At 34.5% G+C, this 21407-nt stretch overlaps 1 protein-coding gene across 5 annotated transcripts in view; it reads left to right on the top strand.

Moving 5' to 3' along the window:
- LOC129747902 (partitioning defective 3 homolog) overlaps positions 1-21407 on the top strand; it is a 212170-nt gene that overhangs the window by 135635 nt on the left and 55128 nt on the right. For 2 of the 5 annotated variants that reach the window (XR_008737641.1, XM_055742344.1), the window contains exon 1: positions 12501-12829. The exons of 1 other annotated variant lie outside the window; for it this stretch is intronic. The gene's annotated coding sequence lies outside the window, so the exon portion shown is untranslated. Of the gene's footprint in view, positions 1-12500; positions 12830-21407 lie in introns of those variants that run through there. 2 more of the 5 variants (XM_055742492.1, XM_055742601.1) reach the window with 2 other exon arrangements.

Raw genomic sequence — 21407 nt, 5'->3', positions numbered from 1 at the left:
CCATGCGTTTGTCTTCGTTTTTTTTTTGCTTTCATTGAATTTCCGAAAGGTATTGGAAGTAATTTATTAAAATATTCCGACAAAATACTCGCACAGCCCATTAAATTGCTTGCGAGAAATGAATGAATGAAATTTAGAGCAAATGTATGCAATGAAATTCATAGGTGATGAAATTTATGTGCCGATGCTTTTACTTTGTGAGGGGGGCACTAAACGATTTTTTCCCGTCGATCTTCCACACTCGAGCATGGGCAATTTCTTTTCGTTTCCTGCCCGGGATGTTTTTTTTTCCTTCTCAAGAGGCAAGGAAAATAAGAATGGCCTATCATTAGGGGCCGTTTGGTTTGGTTGCGAGAGACTCCGGGGAGAGACATCATTGTCATCACTTCCTGAACCATCGTTGAAATCTTTCTTCCCTGGAGTGTGTAGTGGGACTTTTGGATTTAGATTGCTCTATCTTTGTTTATTTTTTTATATTTATGGTTTCTTTTAAATGGCAACTGCCGGTAGGCACACGAAACATGACGTTCATCTAGCTAGAACCTGTACCAAATCTCTGGGTTCTGTGGCGAATTTATGTCTCCTATAGTTAGTAGTTATATTTCTGATGTATGGTGACGATAATTTCTTCCAAGTCTAGCATAAAAACGAACAACGGGTTCTCGATCCAAGATCTCTGGGATCTTTCTGATTTGGCGTGAGAGTTGCCGGTTTGCGGCATTAATACGCAGATACGAATCGGTCGTATGGTTAAAGTCTAAATACTATGATTAGCGTGAATGAGAAGTACAGTTCACTTTGAGTGACCTAAAACTAACGTTTTTTTTTATCTAGCTGAAGTTTGTGAGAAAATTTTAATTCCATTCACGTTTCGACTTTTTCTAAAGCTTTTTCAAGGATTAAAACCAATAATTTTAAGTTTTTATCTTTTTAAAGCAAAAAAAAAAATGCAAAAACCAACTTTTTCCAAAAAAAATTATAAGTCATTTGTACAGTTAACAATTCATTCCACGCGGAAGCGACCCATTTTTTTCGGTTGACCTTACTTCTAAATACAAAAATTCCGATCCAAAAATAAATAACACGCGCTCCTAACCTAAAACAATTCGCACTCGGTCAACCATACTGTACACTTGCCAGGTGGAGTAAAACGCATGCCTTGAGGTGATGGAACTCTGAGCTTCACAGATTCGAGAGAAGACAATTTTCCGTTCCGATGCCTATTTGGTCGGACCAGCCAATACCAAAAGGTGACGTGCGGAGGATCGATTGATTAAAATTGCCAAAAAATAAACACTTGATGGATGGGCTTTGCCTTCATCCGGACAATGGACGGCCATAATTTTACAAATGTATTTATACCACGCCACAGCCGGCATTTAACAGCCATCGGTATGTGAGCTATTAGCATTAAACGGCATAAAAAACATGCCAAATTTTCAAGAAACGACAGACACCCGGCGTAATTTAGGCAGCCTAAGGCAGCCTTAAGTCCAACCAAACCAAAGTCATCGGCACGGTTGGCTGCCTCGAATTAAAACTAAAATCTCGGATAGTGGCTTAGCAAGAGTTTTGTTTGTGCGCTGAAGGTACCTACTACTAAATAGTTACTTGGAGCGGCATCATCATCTACAATAGAAGGTCAGAAGCCTCGTAATCGCCTTCGGATTCATCCGTTTAATAGAAGCGGCCATCCATCCAACCAAACAACTCTACTAAACACAGGTTGGGTTGTTGATGGCAGTTGTTTACTACGAAATACCCATAGGCCCGGCTTATTTTTTGAAGCCTCAGTGCAGTCCACCCGATTTTGACGTTTCGTAGACTGTCAAATCTGACTGGACAAAATTTTGAATGAGGAGGGCTCGTCTTCTCTGGGCCAAAATGTTTTGCCTTAGAGCAAAGAATGGAATTCAAAGTGTTGATTTGGTTGGAATTTTGCTATTGTTGAGTCCCCCAGACAGAGCTTTCAAGAGGTCCGTGTCGTTACATTGACCTGCCCGTGTCGTGCACTTATGACTTTTTGATCTTGGCTTTTGTTTGTTTACTTTTTTTCAATCTTTTTAATGGAAACCAAACAACTAGTATCTTCATACGCGAATAGGACGCTGCTGATGTGATTAATCAAATTGCTGATGATGGTGGCATCGTGACCTTTCCAGCTGTTACTCCGAGAACTATGATGCCGAATAAAACGACCAATAAAAGTTGACCCTTACGTGGAGGGAAGCTTCGAGCCACTAAAGCGAAAACCCATCATCATCGTCCTCATCATTCTTTGAAATTGATTTTGCTTATAAATATGCTGATGCAAGATGCTGACTCCAATGTTAAAATTGGTAGGACTATCGATATTGTCAAAATTTAAAAATGATCAAAATTACAAAATATTAAAATTACCAGAACTCATAAAATTATTGAAATGATGGAATTTGCAAAAATAGTCAAAATGGTTAAAAAAGCCAAAGTTGTCAAAATAGTAAAAAAAACATATTACCGGGATTGACTAAATTGCTGATTTAGTAAAAATTGCCAAAGTCAATAGATTTGTCAATCTTTTTCAACCTTCCAAAGCTGTTCGAAGCGCAGATTCAAAGCATCTCTATCGTTAATTCAATATACTGAAAGACTGAAACTGAGAATAAACTAAAATAAGAGTTTCGAAAATCGGTTTATCGAGATGTAAGATACAACGAAGGAAAGCCAAAGGTGGATGTCTTTTCGTTTAACAAGATTTTTTTTTAATTATAAGCAATTAAAATTTGTGGCAACGGGAATAACAACAAGATTTTTTTTTAAATTATAAGCAATTAAAATTTGTGGCAACGGGAATAACAACAATCTACAGGTCAAATTTTCCCGAAACACAAATATTTTGCGAACAGATTTGGAGGGTTAAAATTGGTAAAACGGTGGAAATTTTCAAATTTTCAAAATGATTGAAACTGTCAAATTCAATTGACTCTTCGAAGTCTTTTAAAACAAAAATAAAAAACGTCTGAAAACCTACAAAATATCCATTCTAAATCTAATTAAATCGAAAAATAAAATTAAAAACGGACCATGTCTTGTTACCTACATTAGAAAAAAATGATATAAAAAAATCGAGAAAGATGTGAAAAATTAGAAAACAAAAAAAAAGGAAAAAAAGAAAATACCCTAGAAAAAAAACTACAGAAATTCAAGAAATAAAAACAGGAACAAGGGAAAAATTAATATAAACCATTGAAAAAAAAAACAATTAAACTTTAAAAAACATGAAAAAATAAACGAAAAAACCTAGAAAATATTATTGCAACTTGTGTCCAGTTAGACGCGGATCGGCACATTCATGGTGTTCCGGGAAACATCAGAGAGGCATTATCAGACGGTAAAGAAAAAGCAAAGAAATTGTTAAAATTCCTTAAAACAATTCAGCTGTTCGATAGAATTTCAAACAACCTTGTAATTACAAAAAGGATTGATGACCTGAGTGTAAGAAAAGGTCCTTAATAAACAAACGAACAAAAAAAAGGGGGAAAAAAGAAATATTTAAATAAAAAAATAAACAGAAAGAAAAAAATTGATGGAAAAACAGAAGAAAAATGATGGAAAAATAGAAGAAAAATAATAGAAAAAAGTAGAACAATAATGGACAAAAAAAAATTAAAAAAAACAATTAAAGAAGAAAATAAAATTAAAAAAGAAGAAGAGTAAAAGAAGAAGAAGAAAATAAGAAGAAGAAAGGAAGAAGAAAAGAAGAAGAATAAGAAGAAAAAGAAGAAAAGAAGAAGAAGAAAAGAAGAGAAAAATAAAAATACAAGATGAAAAATCAAAATACAATATGAAAAAAATAAAAATAAAGGATGAAAAAAATATAATTAGAAAAAAGGAAAAATGAAGAACAAAAAAAAAAGAAAAAAAAACAAAAGAGAAAAAAATATAAAAGAAAAAAAAATTAAGAAGTAAAAATTAAAATAAACGAAGAAAAAATTAAAATTTGGGAATAAAAAAAATAAAATAAAATAAAATGAAAGAAGAAAAAAATAAAAAAATAAAAAAATGAAATTATAAGAAGAAAAATGTAAAAACAAAAAATATAACAAAAAATATAACAAAAAAAAAAAAATAAAAAAAAAACCAAAATCATAAAAATTAAAAAAACCAATCAAAATGAATCGAAAAAAATCAAAACAATATTTTAAATAACAAAAAAAATATAAAAAAAACACATTAAAATAAAAAAAAATACAGAACCATTAGTAAAAAAAACTGGAAATACAAAAACAGTAAAATATATTAGATAAAAAGCCTGAAATAATAAAAAAAATTAGAAAAATAACAAAAGTAAAAAAATAAATAAAAAAAGAATACAAATTGAAAAGGAATTAAATAAAAGAAAAAAATAAATGATAAAAAAATGATGAAAAAAAATTAAATATATGAAGAAAAAAAAAGGAAAAAAAGAAGAAAGTAAGAGAAAAAATAAAATAAAGAAAAAATAAATATAAAATAAGGAAAAAGAAGAAAAAAATTAATGAAGGATAAAAAAAATAAATATAGGAAGAAAAAAATAAATATAGGAAGAAAAAAATAAATATAGGAAGAAAAAAATTAAAGGAGAAAAGAATAAAAATAAAAATAAAAATTAAAGAAAAAATTAAAAATCCAACAAATGAACGAAAGAAATAAAAAAAATAAAAATAAAATTACAAAAAATAAATAAAAAATATTAAAAAAATTAAAAAATAATAATAAAATTGCAAAAAAATTAAAAACAAAAAAATGAAAATAAAACCCAATAAAAATAATACGAAAAAACTTAAAAATTAATTTTAAATAAAAAAAAAATTATAAAAAAAAACATTTAAATGGAAATAAATACAGACACATAATACAAAAACTGGAAATACCAAAACAAAAAAAAAAAGAAAAATACAAGTTTATTAAACTTTAAACAGCCAGAAATAAAAGAAAATGAAACATTAAAAAGGATATAAATAAAAGAAAAAAAAATGATAAAATATATGAATAAAAAAAGAAAAGACTGAATAAAAGAAGAAAAAAAGAAGTAATAAAAATAAAAGAATTAAAAACGATGAAAAATATAAAAAGAGAAAAAATAAAAGTCGAGAAAAATCAAAATTAAAAAGAAAAAAAAACATAGAAAAAGAGATTGATAAAGAAGGAAGAAAAAATATAAATATAAATAAATATAAAAAATGAAAGAAGATAAAAAAACACAATTTGAGAAGTAAACAAAAAGAAATAAAAGAAGAAAAAATAAAAAAAAAGTAGAAAAATTAAAATTAAAATTAAAGGAGCCAAATGAAATAAGAGTTGAAAAAGAAATTGAAATATGTAAAAGAAGAAAAATTAAATAAAGAAAAAATTAAAGATGAAAAAAATAAAACAAGAAAAATATATAAGAAACACAAATGAAAGCAGAGAAATAGGAAGAAAAATAAAAATAAAAGAAAAATATAAAAGTTTAAGAAATAAAAAGATAATAATTAAAGAAAAAAATTAAAAACAACAACAAAAAACAGAAAAAAAAGTTAAATCTTTTTTATTTAAATTAATGAAACACATAAATGAATAAAAATAGAAAAAAATAAAAGAAAACAAAAAAGAAAAGAAAAAAAACACGAAAAAATTTAAATAAAAAATTTCCAAAAATTTAGAAATAATTTAAAAAACAAAAAAAAATTATTTGAAAACATCGAAAAAAATATATAAAAACAATGCAAAAAAACAGAAAAAGAAAAAAAATCACAATAAAAGTAGCAAAAAATAAAAATAATTTAACAATCCTAGAAAAATAAATAAAATGACCAAACCCGTAACCAAAAAAAGAAATAAAGAATTTAAAAAGAATAAATAAAAAAAACTTCAAAAAATTAAGAGAAAGATAAAAAGTAAAGTTCAGGTTTTCTCAAAAGAGTCATGAAAAATAAAGAAAAACAGTTACCCAGTTTATTTTAAATAAACCTTTTGTAAAAAAAAACAAATGAAAAATAAATCTTTAAGCAGCTAAGGCAAAGATAGTGATCGCTAAAAAATTCAAATAGGAATCCAAAATTGAAAAAGAAATAAAAACCTGAAAAATAAGGATTTCTAAAATGAAAAAAAAAAACTTTTTACGCTATGATGGAAAAAAGATTGAAATGTTCTATCAAGCTTTACTAAGCTTTCAAGCGAAAAAAATTAAATTCAACAAAATAAGAGGAAAAAATAACGAAAAAATATCAAACAAGGATCTAGTTACAAAAAACAAAAAGAAACAAGATGCTAAATTTTTTCTCGTTTTTTTTTCAAAAATTGTTTTTTAAAAAACAATCTTTTTTTTTAATAAATACAAAACTAACATAAATGAAAAGAATATAGTGTTTTTATAAGATATTCAATGTAATCGACTCGACACATTAAGAATTTTAAAGAACTCCAATCTGATGTGTTCTTCAATTGCATACGTTATTCCTCGATATCTCAACAACCATGTGCCAGATTTTCAAAATACATTGCTTTTCACTTTCCAAGGAAAAATAAAGAAAAACAAAAAAGGATTTTTTTAAAATTTGGTCGAAACCAAGGACTTACTCAACAAAAATCAAGAAATTTTTTTTTTGAAACGATTGTTTTCATCAAAACTTATCCGTATTTTAGGCTTCCAAACAACCTTTCATGATATTTTTTTATAAAACTTGCTCAAAAAATTTGGTTTTGGACTTATCAATAAAAAAATTTTTATAACACAATGTTTTTAATTTTCGGCAACCGGACTTTTCCCAAGTTTTGTATTAAATATCAGGGCAAACCCGGATAAAACCGGGCAATCTGGCAAGCTTATTATAAATCTATTTTATTACCATATTTTTAAACGTGACCTTTTTCAACATACAAATATAAAAATAAGTCCTACCGGGAGACAAGGCGAATTTTTTTCGCATGTTTTTCAACATCAATTTTCATCTTGACTAGTCCCTGAAATTTCAACTTACAGTTTGATTCATTTCTCTACAAAAAAAGTTTCGCTGACTGAATGTTTGAGTCAAGACCCATCTCTGGGTCACAGTTTAAAAATAAAAATAAAGTTTAACAAGAAAGGAGACCCATTTCAAATGCTTTCGGTACGACTAGTCGAGCAAATCAGTAGCAAATGGCAAAGGTGGTCCCTTATGAGCAGCTCTTATAGCTAGCATATTCAAATAAATATGTATCACTCGACGAATAGCAATTAGATAACTTTGTATAGGAGTCGTCGAAAGTAGATGTAGATGGCGGCATATCGGCAAGTCTTTTGCCCGCCATTCCCAGTCCCAAGAAAGGAAGTTTGAAGCAATTGTCACGCTAATTGTCGGAACGAGGAGATAAGTAATCGAGATACCAACCAAGCCCCCGCTGTTGACCTGGGTTTGCGCTTTAGTTTGTTCTTATTTTTATTTTTTTTTGCTCAAACGGATATCTTCAACGGTTTTATTGTTTGTTTTTTTACTTCTTAGCCCATCGAAACCTTCTGACAACCTTAACTAGAACATGTATGCTAACGATTTGTTGTTTTTCTTCTCTATTTCAGGTAATTTATTATCAAGAATGTTGACAAGCCGCCTTGTGATCCATATGAATGAAGTGAATGAGTAAGTCGTAAAATTTGTTCAACCTTAATTGGTCCTATCCGGTTATAGTAGTGAATCAAGTCAATTACGGCTTAAATAAATTCTCGATTAATTTTACTGAAGCTTCCAGTTGTTGAGGTTGATTGATCATCCATCGCTCGGATTGATGTCTTTAATTTTGTACTGTATCATTCTATTTCTATTACATCCAAGTTGAGATTTCCGCTGAAAACTTTCACTGAATATTTCTGTCAATCTACAGGCGATCCTTTCCCTCGAGTCATCGGTCCATCAAATAGTTAAGAAAAATAGAGGCTCCGTCATAGAGCTTCCATTATCATCTGACGGTACAAATACCCATAATCAGCGCGCTAATTCAAGGCAAATGTTCCCTGCCGATAACCGTCTTTGGCGGAATCCCGAAGCAATCCCGTGGGAATTCCTCCTTTGGTCTTTCAGAGTATGTACTCTGTCTGGAAACGCGATGGGAATATGCCCAAGTACCATCAGCTGAACGCAAATGACTCAACTTGAACTCAAGAAACATTCCGAATGACGAAACGACGACGTCCACCCGTCGTGGAAACCGCAGTGTAATTTTTTCTTTCCTACTCTGTCTGTTGAAGGTAGATTTTCTTTCGCTGCTGTTGTGGTTGTCGTAAAATTTTTGAATTCTTTGGACGTTGGAAATGAATTTTTGCATTTGTTAAAATAGATTAGCCCTTGTAAGTGCGGTGGCACTGACGGAGCTCTTCAGCAAGTTGTTGCGGAGCGTGTATAGCTTAGCGAAGTGTACAGCAGCAAACAACTCGATTGCCATACCTAAATACTCATTAGAGATGTGCTTTGCTGGTGTTCGTGAAAGGTTCGGTCAGTTGCTTTTGAGAGTTTCAATCAGATCAGAAGTGGTACCAAACACTATCAAATGTTTTGTAGATTAAGATTTTCGTTTGCATTTTGAAAAAAAAATTTTCACAATTTTTTTTTTCTATTTTATCAGAATATCTACACGATTTTTTGAAATTATTCAACGCCCTTTCAGTGTTAAATATGCAGTCCATAGGGGTGTCGTTTAAGATCACTCTTGTTCATACTTGTTATGAACGTAGTTTTCAATCGATGGCTTAGCAAATCTTCAGTGCTGAACAATCAAATTAGATTCCATCTCTCATGGCCTCTTTAGGAAGTTGTGAGCTGCTTAAGATTCACTTGATTTGAGAATCTTCTTCAGTTCTCTATGATTTTTTTAAATAATTCTTTTCCTAAGAAGATCAGGCAATTTTTAACACTCTCACGACATTTTTTGGCCTTTTGTGGAAACTCAGAGAGACTCAAAAAGCACTCAGAAGGTTTTTGTTTTTTTGCTGGATTTCTGGGTCTGAAAATATTCAAAATTTTCCTCAGAACATCTTAAAATTATTCAAAATCTCTGATTTAGGCTTTGAGCTTTTGAGGTCTCTCTCAGTCCCTTTACAAGACCCTTTACAAGACCCTTTAGAAGACCCTTTACAAGACCCTTTACAAGACCCTTTACAAGACCCTTTACAAGATCCTTTACAAGACCCTTTACAAGACCCTTTACAAGACCCTTTACAAGACCCTTTACAAGACCCTTTACAAGACCCTTTACAAGACCCTTTACAAGACCCTTTACAAGACCCTTTACAAGACCCTTTACAAGACCCTTTACAAGACCCTTTACAAGACCCTTTACAAGACCCTTTACAAGACCCTTTACAAGACCCTTTACAAGACCCTTTACAAGACCCTTTACAAGACCCTTTACAAGACCCTTTACAAGACCCTTTACAAGACCCTTTACAAGACCCTTTACAAGACCCTTTACAAGACCCTTTACAAGACCCTTTACAAGACCCTTTACAAGACCCTTTACAAGACCCTTTACAAGACCCTTTACAAGACCCTTTACAAGACCCTTTACAAGACCCTTTACAAGACCCCTTACAAGACCCTTTACAAGACCCCTTCAAGACCCTTTACAAGACCCTTTACAAGACCCTTTACAAGACCCTTTACAAGACCCTTTACAAGACCCTTTACAAGACCCTTTACAAGACCCTTTACAAGACCCTTTACAAGACCCTTTACAAGACCCTTTACAAGACCCTTTACAAGACCCTTTACAAGACCCTTTACAAGACCCTTTACAAGACCCTTTACAAGACCCTTTACAAGACCCTTTACAAGACCCTTTACAAGACCCTTTACAAGACCCTTTACAAGACCCTTTACAAGACCCTTTACAAGACCCTTTACAAGACCCTTTACAAGACCCTTTACAAGACCCTTTACAAGACCCTTTACAAGACCCTTTACAAGACCCTTTACAAGACCCTTTACAAGACCCTTTACAAGACCCTTTACAAGACCCTTTACAAGACCCTTTACAAGACCCTTTACAAGACCCTTTACAAGACCCTTTACAAGACCCTTTACAAGACCCTTTACAAGACCCTTTACAAGACCCTTTACAAGACCCTTTACAAGACCCTTTACAAGACCCTTTACAAGACCCTTTACAAGACCCTTTACAAGACCCTTTACAAGACCCTTTACAAGACCCTTTACAAGACCCTTTACAAGACCCTTTACAAGACCCTTTACAAGACCCTTTAGAAGACCCTTTAGAAGACCCTTTAGAAGACCCTTTAGAAGACCCTTTAGAAGACCCTTTAGAAGACCCTTTAGAAGTCCCTTTAGAAGACCCTTTAAAAGACCCTTTAGAAGACCCTTTAGAAGACCCTTTAGAAGACCCTTTACAAGACCCTTTAGAAGACCCTTTACAAGACCCTTTAGAAGACCCTTTACAAGACCCTTTACAAGACCCTTTACAGCTTTCTTTAAGAGCTTTTGAGGTCCCTTTTAGAACTCTTAGGAATTCTTAAGTACAAATTTGCAAACATTCTTGATTACTAACGAGTTCTTATTTGAGAAACACATTTTACAAATGATCGTGTTTTATTGGAAAAAATTTTAAGTAAATCGCAGTATAGCTAAGTTCCTAACCTTAGAAAAAAAAATCAACATTAAAAGCTGTTGAAAACACAGGTTTCAATGGTGGAAAGGATTAAATTCTTTATTTACTACTTTACACTCTACACTAGCGATTGCTAATTTCATCAGCGATTGTCAATACGCGAACTGTCAATCGTGGGGTTCAACAAAAGCTTTGAAGATCCCATCTCCTTAAACTTACGGCTCAAGGATTCTCGGTAGGACACTTACAGTCCATAATAGGACTTTTGAGAACTCCTAAAGTAGTCTTCAAGAAATCCTTGAGCCACTATGGAAGATCCTTACGGAAGTCTCGAGACTTCCTGAAGTGTCTCTAAAGCATTTCTGGTAGAACGCTCACGTGTTTTTGGAGGAACTTCTAGGAGTCCAGAATGGACTCTCAAAAGTTCCTGGTGGTAGTCTTTAAGTATTCCTGAAGAGAATACTAGGATTTAAATGTTTGAGTTCTCAAGAGTTCGTAAAGAGAGCTTTAAAAGTTATAAAGATTTTTTTTAAATGACTAAAAGTTTTTGAAGTACTCGCAAACGAGGGAAAGGTTTTCGAGGAATGCATAATAATCCCAAAAACTTTGCAAGGAACTTGTTTATTTTTTCTTAGGAGCTCTTTAGTCGCTTCTTGATCTATTCTCCTCTCTTCCATTTTTTTTATTAATTCCTCCAAAATCCTGTCGATTCCTTTGTGAGTCTGCTGCGTTCATCTCCAGGAGTTTGACATCTGTTTTCAGGAGTTCTTGGGCGATGAGGAAGGCTCCATAGGAAATCATTTTGAAACCATAAAAAAACTTATTTAGTTCGACTTGATAATTTTTCCACTTGAAAAGACTTGCTTTTTTCCTATAGTTTCCAAATTAGTTTTCCGCTGCTCCTTCTAGGAATTTTAAGTTACTTTTCAAAAACTTTCTTAATTCTTATGAATTTTTACTAATTTCTTATATGTGTCTACCCAAATGTTTCTCACTGAGGAACTCTTTCTATTTTTTTCATCAAGAACTGTCTCTTGAGAACTGTTTGCTTATTCTTCTGGAGCATTTGAGTTTTATCACTGTGAGTCTTGAGTTCTTAAAGTTTCTCCAAGAATTTGTTTTTGTTTTCGAAGATTTTCCATAGAAAGTTTTGAAAATTTTCGACCTTGTTTTCTAAAAATCATGTCCATGCACATGGTCTTATGAGTAACTTCAGAAGTGAATTCGTATGAATTCCATCAGAAATCCATGCACACCTTTTGATACTTTTGAAAAGCTTTTCATTGGTTTATCATTCCCTCGAAAAAGTGTAAGAGGAGTGTATTCGAAAGAAATGCAACACTTTGTTTTGTAAATAAATTTTGAATGCAAGAATGGATATTAATGAAGATTTCAGTAAAGCTACCTGGTAATGTAATGTCTACGTGTAAAAAAAAATTGGAGACTCAGATGTTTCAGGTTAGTCTGACAGTACGATTCCACATCTTGTGTGTTTCGTAGCCCTGTTTTGTGGTTTTGTGGTAGCAATTTTGACGGTCGCCATGTTAAAAAACAAAGTTTTCCAAAGTCTGTTAATTTGTTTGCTCTCTCAATTTGTTGAATTTTAAAAATTCACCTGCCACCACTGGCTTGCTTCCATTGAGAAAATTTACCTGGTGGCACACACAGGTGTATCGTACGGCGATAATACACGGCCTTCACCATTTACGTAGCCGTTCGTCGCCATCGTCGTCGTCGTCACTCGATCGTGAATGAATCCACCGACTGAACCTACCTCGGTTCAGCTTCAGACCGTTGAAGTTGGTTCGATTGTATTGGTGCAAGCCACCCAACTCAACCCAACCCAAACCCAACTTAACTCAGAAAGTGTGTAGTGTAGTAGATTGGTGGGTGAGTCAGCTTCAGCCAGTCAGTCAGTTGTTTACAAATCGTCTTTCGTGGCGGATCGCCGTTGTGTGTCGTGTCGTATCAGTCGTTTTGTTCCTTGGTGGGCCCACGATTGGGTTGCGATTTTTTTCGTTCCGTTCCGCTTTTCGTCGCACCTTCTTCGTTGTCGATCCCTTCTCGCGCATTTCGGTGTGTTTTCGTTAGCGTGTACCTACTACTAGGTATATGCGTTGTGTGCAGTTTTTGTAGTAGCTACGTCGTCGAGGCCTTTTGGCTCCGTTGAATTTTTGTTAGAAAGTTTTGGGTGTGCTGCTGCTGCTGTTACTTCTACTTCGTGTTGCAGTCGTCGGTTGGTGTTTTCCTTTCTGATTGAATTAAGTTGAAGGATTTTCTCGAGCTCGAGCAGTGTTTACAACATCTCTCTCTCTGCCTGAGACACGAGGGGCGGTTGTTTGGATTGGAAATTGATCCTTGGGTATTATTTGGACGGATCAGCTGCGCGAAAGTGATCAGCGGGGGGTAAAATACTTTCCAAGTGAAGTGCTGTGGACTTTCAGTTGCTAGCCCAAAGGATTGATTCGCGAAGAAGAGAGTCGAGTGCCAAGTTCGGAATATATAATTGCGAAAATTTGCATAGCTGGCATTCCTGGAAGAACTTCAGAGGCTGCAGGCCTAGGTGTCAAAAGAAGAATAATGATCTCGGTGGTGGAATTCTTGCAATGATGAATTGTTTTCTGTGAGTCGACTAAGCCTAGGGTTCCCCAGAGTCAATCTCAACCGAGATTTCAGGGAAGAAAAAATATGGCGACGTCGATGTGTGTTGACCCAACTCCAGCCAGCCAACTAACCAGCCAGCTCGCGGGCCAATTTTAAGCCTATAGAGCTTTTCCAGAGTGCATTTGTGATATGTAATTATTGAAGCTGTTTTTTTTTCCTTCAATTCGCCGTGCCGTTTGCCATGGTCCGTTCAGTGAACAGTACATAGGTTTTTTTTTCTAACCTTGCGCCGCTACACCAAAGCTGCTGCACAAATTCTGCAATCTATCTGAAGCTAATGGAAAAAATCTACGAACATCTAACGCTCAACAACCTCTACGAGCCGTCTCTCTCTCTCACCCCAAAAGCTGCCGCGGAACTTAACGACTGACTGAGTAGTTCAACGATGGCGGCGCAGAGGGCGTATGGGACTTTTTTTCCATTTCCATGGCGAGCCATCGCGAATGAACCCGCCGAACGCGCGCTCTGGTATTTGTGCCAACCTCGCGTCACCCTTTCGAAATTGTGCATTAATGCTGTTGCTGCTGCAAGCCTCAGCTGAAACTACAAGCTACAATTTATCGGGGACTTAAGTCTCCGAAGCCAGTAGCTCCAGTAGAACGTACCCTAAGTCCAAAACCGAACTTCAATCAACTGTAGAAAGAAAAGGGGAAAAAACTAGGGGAAGACTGGACATGATCTTTCCAACCATTCCAACCCTCTCGGTTCGGTATCTGATTAGATGACCCACCCGCATCCAACAGTCTTTCGATATCGCAAAAATTAGGTTCATTCAAATGTCAATCACGATGACTTGAACGTGGACGACGAACGATAGACAAATGGCAAACCTACCTACTGTAACTTGCCAATAGAAGACGAATCGGGTTCCGGACAATGTTCGATCGATTCTAGTTTTTTTTTACGATACTGCTTTTGCATCCATTTCGGTCAAAGTTATGGTGGAAGATTTTTTTTAGGTGTAACACCAACTTTAAAGCTTCAAACACGTTGAAAAAAGAGGGTTTTCCCTAGGGCAACAATTTTGCTCCACTGTAGTTCATCACCTATATGGGAAAACTTGCATGCAACTTTTGGAAATTTTTTCTTGAATCTCGGGCCCCGATTCACCTCCTCCAAACTCAAGTGAAACCATTTATAGCAAGATTTTTTTTTTCTGACATGTAGTCTTTCAATAAACCAACTTACCAATAAGATAAAACTATCTCAACAAAAGCCTTTCCAATCTGTGCTTGTTGAGCCATTCCGTCTTATTCACCGGAGTTGGAACAATTTAAACTCATTCCTCCAGCTGCTCTGTCCAGCACTGCGTCTTATTCACCGGAGCCGGAAAATTTTCCTGATATTTCTCCAGGCGAGTTTCCGTCTTATTCATCGGAGCTGGAACAAAATTTGAATCAACTTAGATACTTTATTTTAACAGTGTTTCTGTAGCCACTTCTTTTTACAAACAGAAGCCAACAATGCGTTTTAAAATATTACCCTGCTCACCCTTTCTTAATTACCAGAGCTAGCGAAATTTTTGAACATGTCTCCAGACACTCCGTCTTATTTACCGGAGTAAAAATAAGCTTTAAACATTGCCCTGGGCAATCCGTCTAACTCACTGGATAATACATACATACTTCAAGCCATTCCGTAATATTTACTAAGCGAGTTTTATTTATTAGAGCCGGAATTCCCTAAATATTTTTCAACAGAACACAGTCTTAATAAGGAGAACTTCCTTATTCTCCTTGTCATCAACTGTGACATTGTCGTGACCTGAGAAATAAACGAGAATCCTTTTACCTTGTCAATAAAAAACGTTGGCAAAGTCAAATAAACCATTTGTTACAAGTAAAATATTGATATTTTCTAGAAATATCAGCCCAAGATTGAAGAAAACCAAATACGAACGCTCAAATTTCCACCATATACCGTTTCTCATTGTTACCGGAATCTAAATATGCTTTAAAAAATTTAAAAAATAATAAAAAAATAAATAAAATAAATGTGTTTAAATTTGTTCCCAGATTGAAATTCGATCTAGAAAATCAGGCTTCAAACAATGTCAATCAAAAATTAAAATTCATTTCGAATCCTATATTTTTAATAAGGTTCAAATTCACAAACATAATTTTACCAACAAAAATGTCGAACTCAGAGTATAAAGGCAGATGTGAAAAGAGTGTCCTACACGAGATTTCTCAACCGGGAATTCCCGTGAATAAAAAAAATTGAGAATTCCCGAATCCCGGGAAACGCTTCAAAATCCCGGGAATGCCCAAAGCTAATAAAAAGTGGTAAATTACTAAAAATATTCACGATCTAAATTTTAGAAATGGATTAGATTGAGCAAGGAAAATTATAGTTCTACCTTAATATATGGCTTAGACTTAAAGATTTCTTTCTAGAAAAACTGGTTAATACATTGAATTTGATAAAAACTTAGTGTTAAACGACAAAAAAATACAAAGCCAAACAATTCCAATAAAGAAACTCTACGAATCTGAATATTATTTTTTGCAACATTCATCATTAAGAACTTTCGTCTCGCAAACTGTTCACAGTAGCAAAATCATCGGCAAAAAAATGACATATTTTTAAACAAAAGAATAGTTATCTGAAAATTTACGAGATTTGATGAATAACCTGAAATCAGCTAACCAACGTCTATCGGAAGTGGAAAATCTTTCCCAATTATTTCAAATTTTTGCAGCAAGAATCAGTCGAGTTGGTTGGTTTAAGTACTTAGTATTTGTGTCTTGGTTTTAATAATTCGTTGTTGAATTTTTAAGGTATTAAAATGTTTAAATATTTTACAACTCTACTAACTAAAATAAAAAAAAATCATATAGAACAGGTTTCGTGTTCGGTAGAGTGTTAAAATCTTTATTTTCCATTTTTCCCGTGATCCCGAGAATTTTAGGGAAAAGGATCGTCAGATTTCCCGATTTCCGGGAACGCTAAAATGGCCAGGAAATGAACACTCTATGTGATAGCAACACAATCAAAATGTTCATTGATTTTAAAGCTAGTAAAGATTTAAAAACTAAAAAAAAGGTTATTTATGAATTTTAGAAGATTGCTACTTGTTGAATTTTATATTTGGTCCTTCGAGCCGGATTCTGTAACCTTCTTTGCAAATTCTTGGACTTTAGAGCTGTTTCTTTAATCCGAATCCGGAAGCCATTTTAGATCAACTTCGGCTGTTGGGACTTTGGAATAGTTTGGTATCATTTTCAGGACCGGAATCCTAAAAATGGATGACGATTAACACCTGGCAACACTGAATACATACCCCATTCGATTTTGGCAACACGCCCGAACATTTGTGTTGCCAAAATCGAACGGTCAACTTTTTTTTTTAATTTTGCATTTTTCTCGTTTTATTTATCTATTTTTGTTGTCATACTTGCTATTTTTGCCATTCTCTAGAATTTGTCAGTTATTTATTTTCATTTTTAGTCTATTGTTTGTGCGTATTTCTAATGTTTGTCCAAATTATATTGGTCTTATTATAGCGAAATTTATAAGGTAATGTCGCTTCAAAAAATTGGATGTTGCCAAAATCGAATGTTGCGAAAACCGAACGGAGTCTGTATTTGAATTTTGTTCATAAATTATGGAACTGTCCAATAGATTGAATTGGTTTCCAAAAAATCATTTGAGAAACTCCTTTACAAAAATACAGATTTGTTTGAAATAAACATATTGAAGACTTCTTGAACTATTATACATTTTTGGACGAACTTTTAATTGAAGCGAGTAATCTGTTATTGAGGCAGACGATGGAAGTGATCTCTAACAGAAGTCCAAAAATCTATTTGAAAGAACTTCTCCTGAGTTTAAAGAAGTTCTCCTGAGTTTAACACAAGGAAAATAAATGTAATGTTTGTAAAAAAACAAACTATCAAAAATGAAATATTTTGGTTATCCTTTGAAAAAGGCCAAGATCAAAGACCGAAACGTAGGGCAATTTGTAAAACTCTGTAATTTGCTTCCAAAAAACTGTAATGCCAATCAAAAACCAAAGAACCAAAAAATATCAATCGTTAAAAAAAAAATTTCTTTAAAAAATAGTGATTTGTTTCGAAAATACATTTTGGAAGCTCCCTAAAGATTTTAAATCTTTTGGACGAATTATTAAATTGAGACGAGAAATCTTTGTCAAGGCATATAATGGAAGTGATCGTTAAAAGACATCCAAATATCCTTCTGAAAGAACTTCTTTTGTCTTTTGAGTTTTGTGCTATTTGAGTTTTCCAAAATTTAGAATTTTGGCTTTTCGACAACACTTCTGAAGCGCACTGTGGTCCTTTGAGCCGGATTCAAGAGCCCGTTAGTTCGATTGAATGCTTTAAAATGTTGTTCTATTTTAGGTTGCATTCAATGTTTTTTTTTGTGGCCTTCAAGAATTTTTGCAACTATTTGTAGGAAGGATTGTACGGAAAATATTTTTTCTTATTTAAATACTGCTGATTTTTAACTCTCAATTTGTAAGTAAATTTTCTGTACAAGTTGGAAGTTTATGATTTTTTTTTTTTAAATTTTCGGTTTGATTAAGTTTTATATTAACGAAACCTCATCTACGAAAATTTTCAAAAAAAAAAGACTTTGTCACTAAAACTCCTAGCGCACGCTGGAAACTTACTCAAATGAGCTCGAATATGGCCAGACTACTTGAAAAGGAATGATGATCAAACCCTGTAAGTGGCTGTAAGTGATCAGAGAAAACAGGCGAAAAGTGAACTAGTCTAATGTATATCGATAATCCACCATGGGTGTACGGATTCACCGCAGTTTCGTCAACGCATGCCCTGAATGACATTCTTCAGATTAATAAGTTCGGGAAGATTGCAAAGCTACCAACCAACTGTTGAAAATTCAACCTGATCTCCCAGGTTTTCATTTTCACAGAACAGACCTTAACATATGGGCATCCTAATTTGGGTCCTTCGAACCGGATTCAAAAGCCAAAAATGTGAGAGTACACAAATTTAACGTTTTAGAAGTTCAAGGTACTTGATAAATTTAGTATTTTTTGGGAAATGTGAACTGTTGAACTCTAAATTTGGTCCTTCGAGCCGGATTCAAGGACCATCTTAAACCCGCTTTTACCAATTAAAGGAAAGTAAAAATGTGGCATTTTTTTTTGGAAAACTCTGCTACAATGAGCAAGATCACCGAATCGGGTGTGCAATCAATCGATGATGAACACTATCTACTATTACATGCCTCAACGTACACACGTAATCGAAGCGTTACAAACATCATCTCTCGAATGTTGAGACGTCATCGAAATTTGCGAGGTTTTGTTTGCGCTAGCGCTAGCACCTTATGTCAGACAATCAGCGGCGCTCGCAATCGCAAGAAGTGAAAGATGGCTGGACGACCAAGTGCGCGCGCTCGCTCGCGAAAGTTATCGAGATTTTTTACAGAGGTGAGATAAAAAAAGAAGCCGAGGTAGATGTAATGTTTTTTTTTGCGGTGCTGCACTAATAACGGTTACATCTCTCCCCGAATTCGATGATGGTGGATTTCGATTGAATTGTTCACGCATTGTTTCATCTCTTCCCGACAACAGACCACCCATCAGGTGAATTAAGCAGAAATGGCCGCATCTCACTTAATGTGTTCATTTATACCCTAACAGGGTTAGCTTGGAGGTGTTTTTTAGAGGCGTGAATTTTTCCCGCTGTTTTCTGATACGCGAGGGAGCGCATCTTCACTTAATTAGACGGTAGGCAGCCTCTAGAGAGGTGTTGCCTAATGAACCCAAAATGGGAAAAGGGGGAGTAGGAATTTCGGTAAAACCGGAAATCATGCCGCTTTAGGGTTCTCATGCTTTCGAATTGCAACTGTGCTCCGGTCGGTGCAGTGCCGCAATCCAAAAACCGTTTGATGGCCTTTTGCTTTTGTTTTTTTTCCTGTCGTCTCTCTACTTCAGCTGTAAATCGAAAACGATAGCCTCACAAAGTGCGGCGACAATGTCCGAAAAAGTAGTTATGAATGAGCTTTCCCCGCCCGGCTTTCAGCTCCGAGTATGGCAGCTGAAATAAAGTTTGCCCCTTTATTGTCCCATTTTTGTGTGCGATTTGAATAGACCTCGGCGCGAAGTTGTTGACCCGGCTTTGCGAAGCAATATGGCAGTTTGAAAAGTGTTTTTTTTACCATTATAGGATTCGAGGCGATGAGTAGGTAGTTTCACTTTTATTAGAATCGTTGAACCCGAAAAAACAACTTATAGTTGCCGAAAGGCGCATTGCATCACTCAAAGTTAAAAGAGACTAAAAAGACAATTAAAGTTCATATGGTCGCTTGAGCTGTTAATGTGGTTTTTCACATTGGGAATCGTTTTGTCTTTAGGTGAACCATGAGTAAATTTTCAGGTTCTACTTATAAGGCACCAATTTAGAACTTTCTAATGCCTTTTATGTGAAATTTTTGGTTTCGTGCGATTTTTCTCAGGATGATTTTTGACAATATGATATGCACGTTAATCTTAATACTTCCAAATGAACGATAAATCCGATAGCCTGGTCCCCTGAAACAGAGTTTTCTGACGACGGCACCTTTTTATGCTCATTAGTTCTCCCATTGACTTACTAAAAATTTACGATCATCATCTCGAAGGGGAAACCTCGCGACGACTTCGCCGGTGGTCCCGAACGAATAGGCTGACAAATGAACTTCCGTGGCAGCTAAATTTTTAAACTAATGATCCAGGCCGGGATAGATTTTTGGAGGTATTTTTTCAGAGGAAATCGGTTTAGATTGGTTTTCCTCCTTGAAGTTCCTTATGACAATAGAATTGAGAATCAGGTTAAATTTATGTAACCTAGCAGATCTGCTTCCTCATGAACATACTAAATTGCACTAAGCATTGCTTTTTCTCATGAGATATGTTCATAAAACAGAAATACTTTCATGCAATTTTTTGCGTAAATTTAATATTTAGAATTTTTCAAAATTAGGAATTGAAATTCAACCAATCAATTACAAATTTCTTCAACGGATCTGATTGCAAACAAGAACTCGATATTTTCGTCTATTGTTTGTTGGGTTTTATAATAATAAGCCTGTGTAAGGTGGTTCTTGAATCCGGTTCGAAGGACCAGAATTCGTAGAATTTCGTTAAGAAATTTTACCAAATACACCGATTATTTTTCAAGTTTTAAAGTTTACTGTTATTAAAACCTTCAAAGGATAAGTTGAACTTGAATTCTTAATTTTCAAATAAAAAATTTCATGAATTTTTAACTTGGTTGTTACATCCCTGAAACTGTTGTTTCTAGTTAAACATTTCATCGCACGTGAATTTGATGAGATTTTTATCCAGAAATACTACAGTTTTGGCATAAAAGTATGTCCAAAAAAGGACATATTTTGACGAACACTTCTGCACTCTGCAAAGGATCGTATGGAAAACGTCCAAGTCCAATGATCAAATCTATTTTGATAAACTTATTTCTCAAACCCCTTTTTAGTTCCCACCTTGAAGTTTCAGTAGAAAAAAGGATCATTATCCGAATACGGCAGCAAGAGATATATTAAATTACCGAGACAGCCCACACCGCTGCTCTCAAATGTCCCAGCACTGATTTACACGCATGTTTTTTCGATTTTGACACTGCCGATCCCTGTCAATAATTGATGAAAGATAGAAAAAAAAAACACAAACAATCACACACTTCATGGAACACACGGCGATGGTTGTTGTGATAGTCTTTCTCTAACTAAGAAAAAAAGACGACGACCGGATCATATCGGTTTTCGCGGAAGCAAACGGTGAGATGCTGGGAATCCAAAACGGGTTTGTGCTTGCTTTGGATTTGCAGAGCGCTAGCAAACGGGGATCGCGTAACAGTCACAAGAAGCGAAAAATAGTAATGAGGAAGTTTGAACCGAAGAGAGTGGTGTTCGGTTGCGAAAAATCCAAACAAACTGCACTGGAGATAGACACAAAACAGACATAGATCGGCCGGTAAGATTTTTAGTTTAATAAAAAAAATGGCAGGCAAACCCAATGAAAACAATCACTTTGCTTGCACTGCGTGTCGCTTTTTCATGTTTTGTAATACCTACGACAACCAGCTCTCATTGTTGGTTGACAGGCGGGAAAAGCTGTAGGATTATATGTAACGCTAAAGCAAACATACTTATTC

Source organism: Uranotaenia lowii, chromosome 1 (assembly GCF_029784155.1).
Source record: "Uranotaenia lowii strain MFRU-FL chromosome 1, ASM2978415v1, whole genome shotgun sequence".
Taxonomy (NCBI): domain Eukaryota; kingdom Metazoa; phylum Arthropoda; class Insecta; order Diptera; family Culicidae; genus Uranotaenia; species Uranotaenia lowii.
The sequence above is the reverse complement of the archived record's forward strand: the minus strand, read 5'-3'. Positions and strand labels throughout refer to the sequence as shown.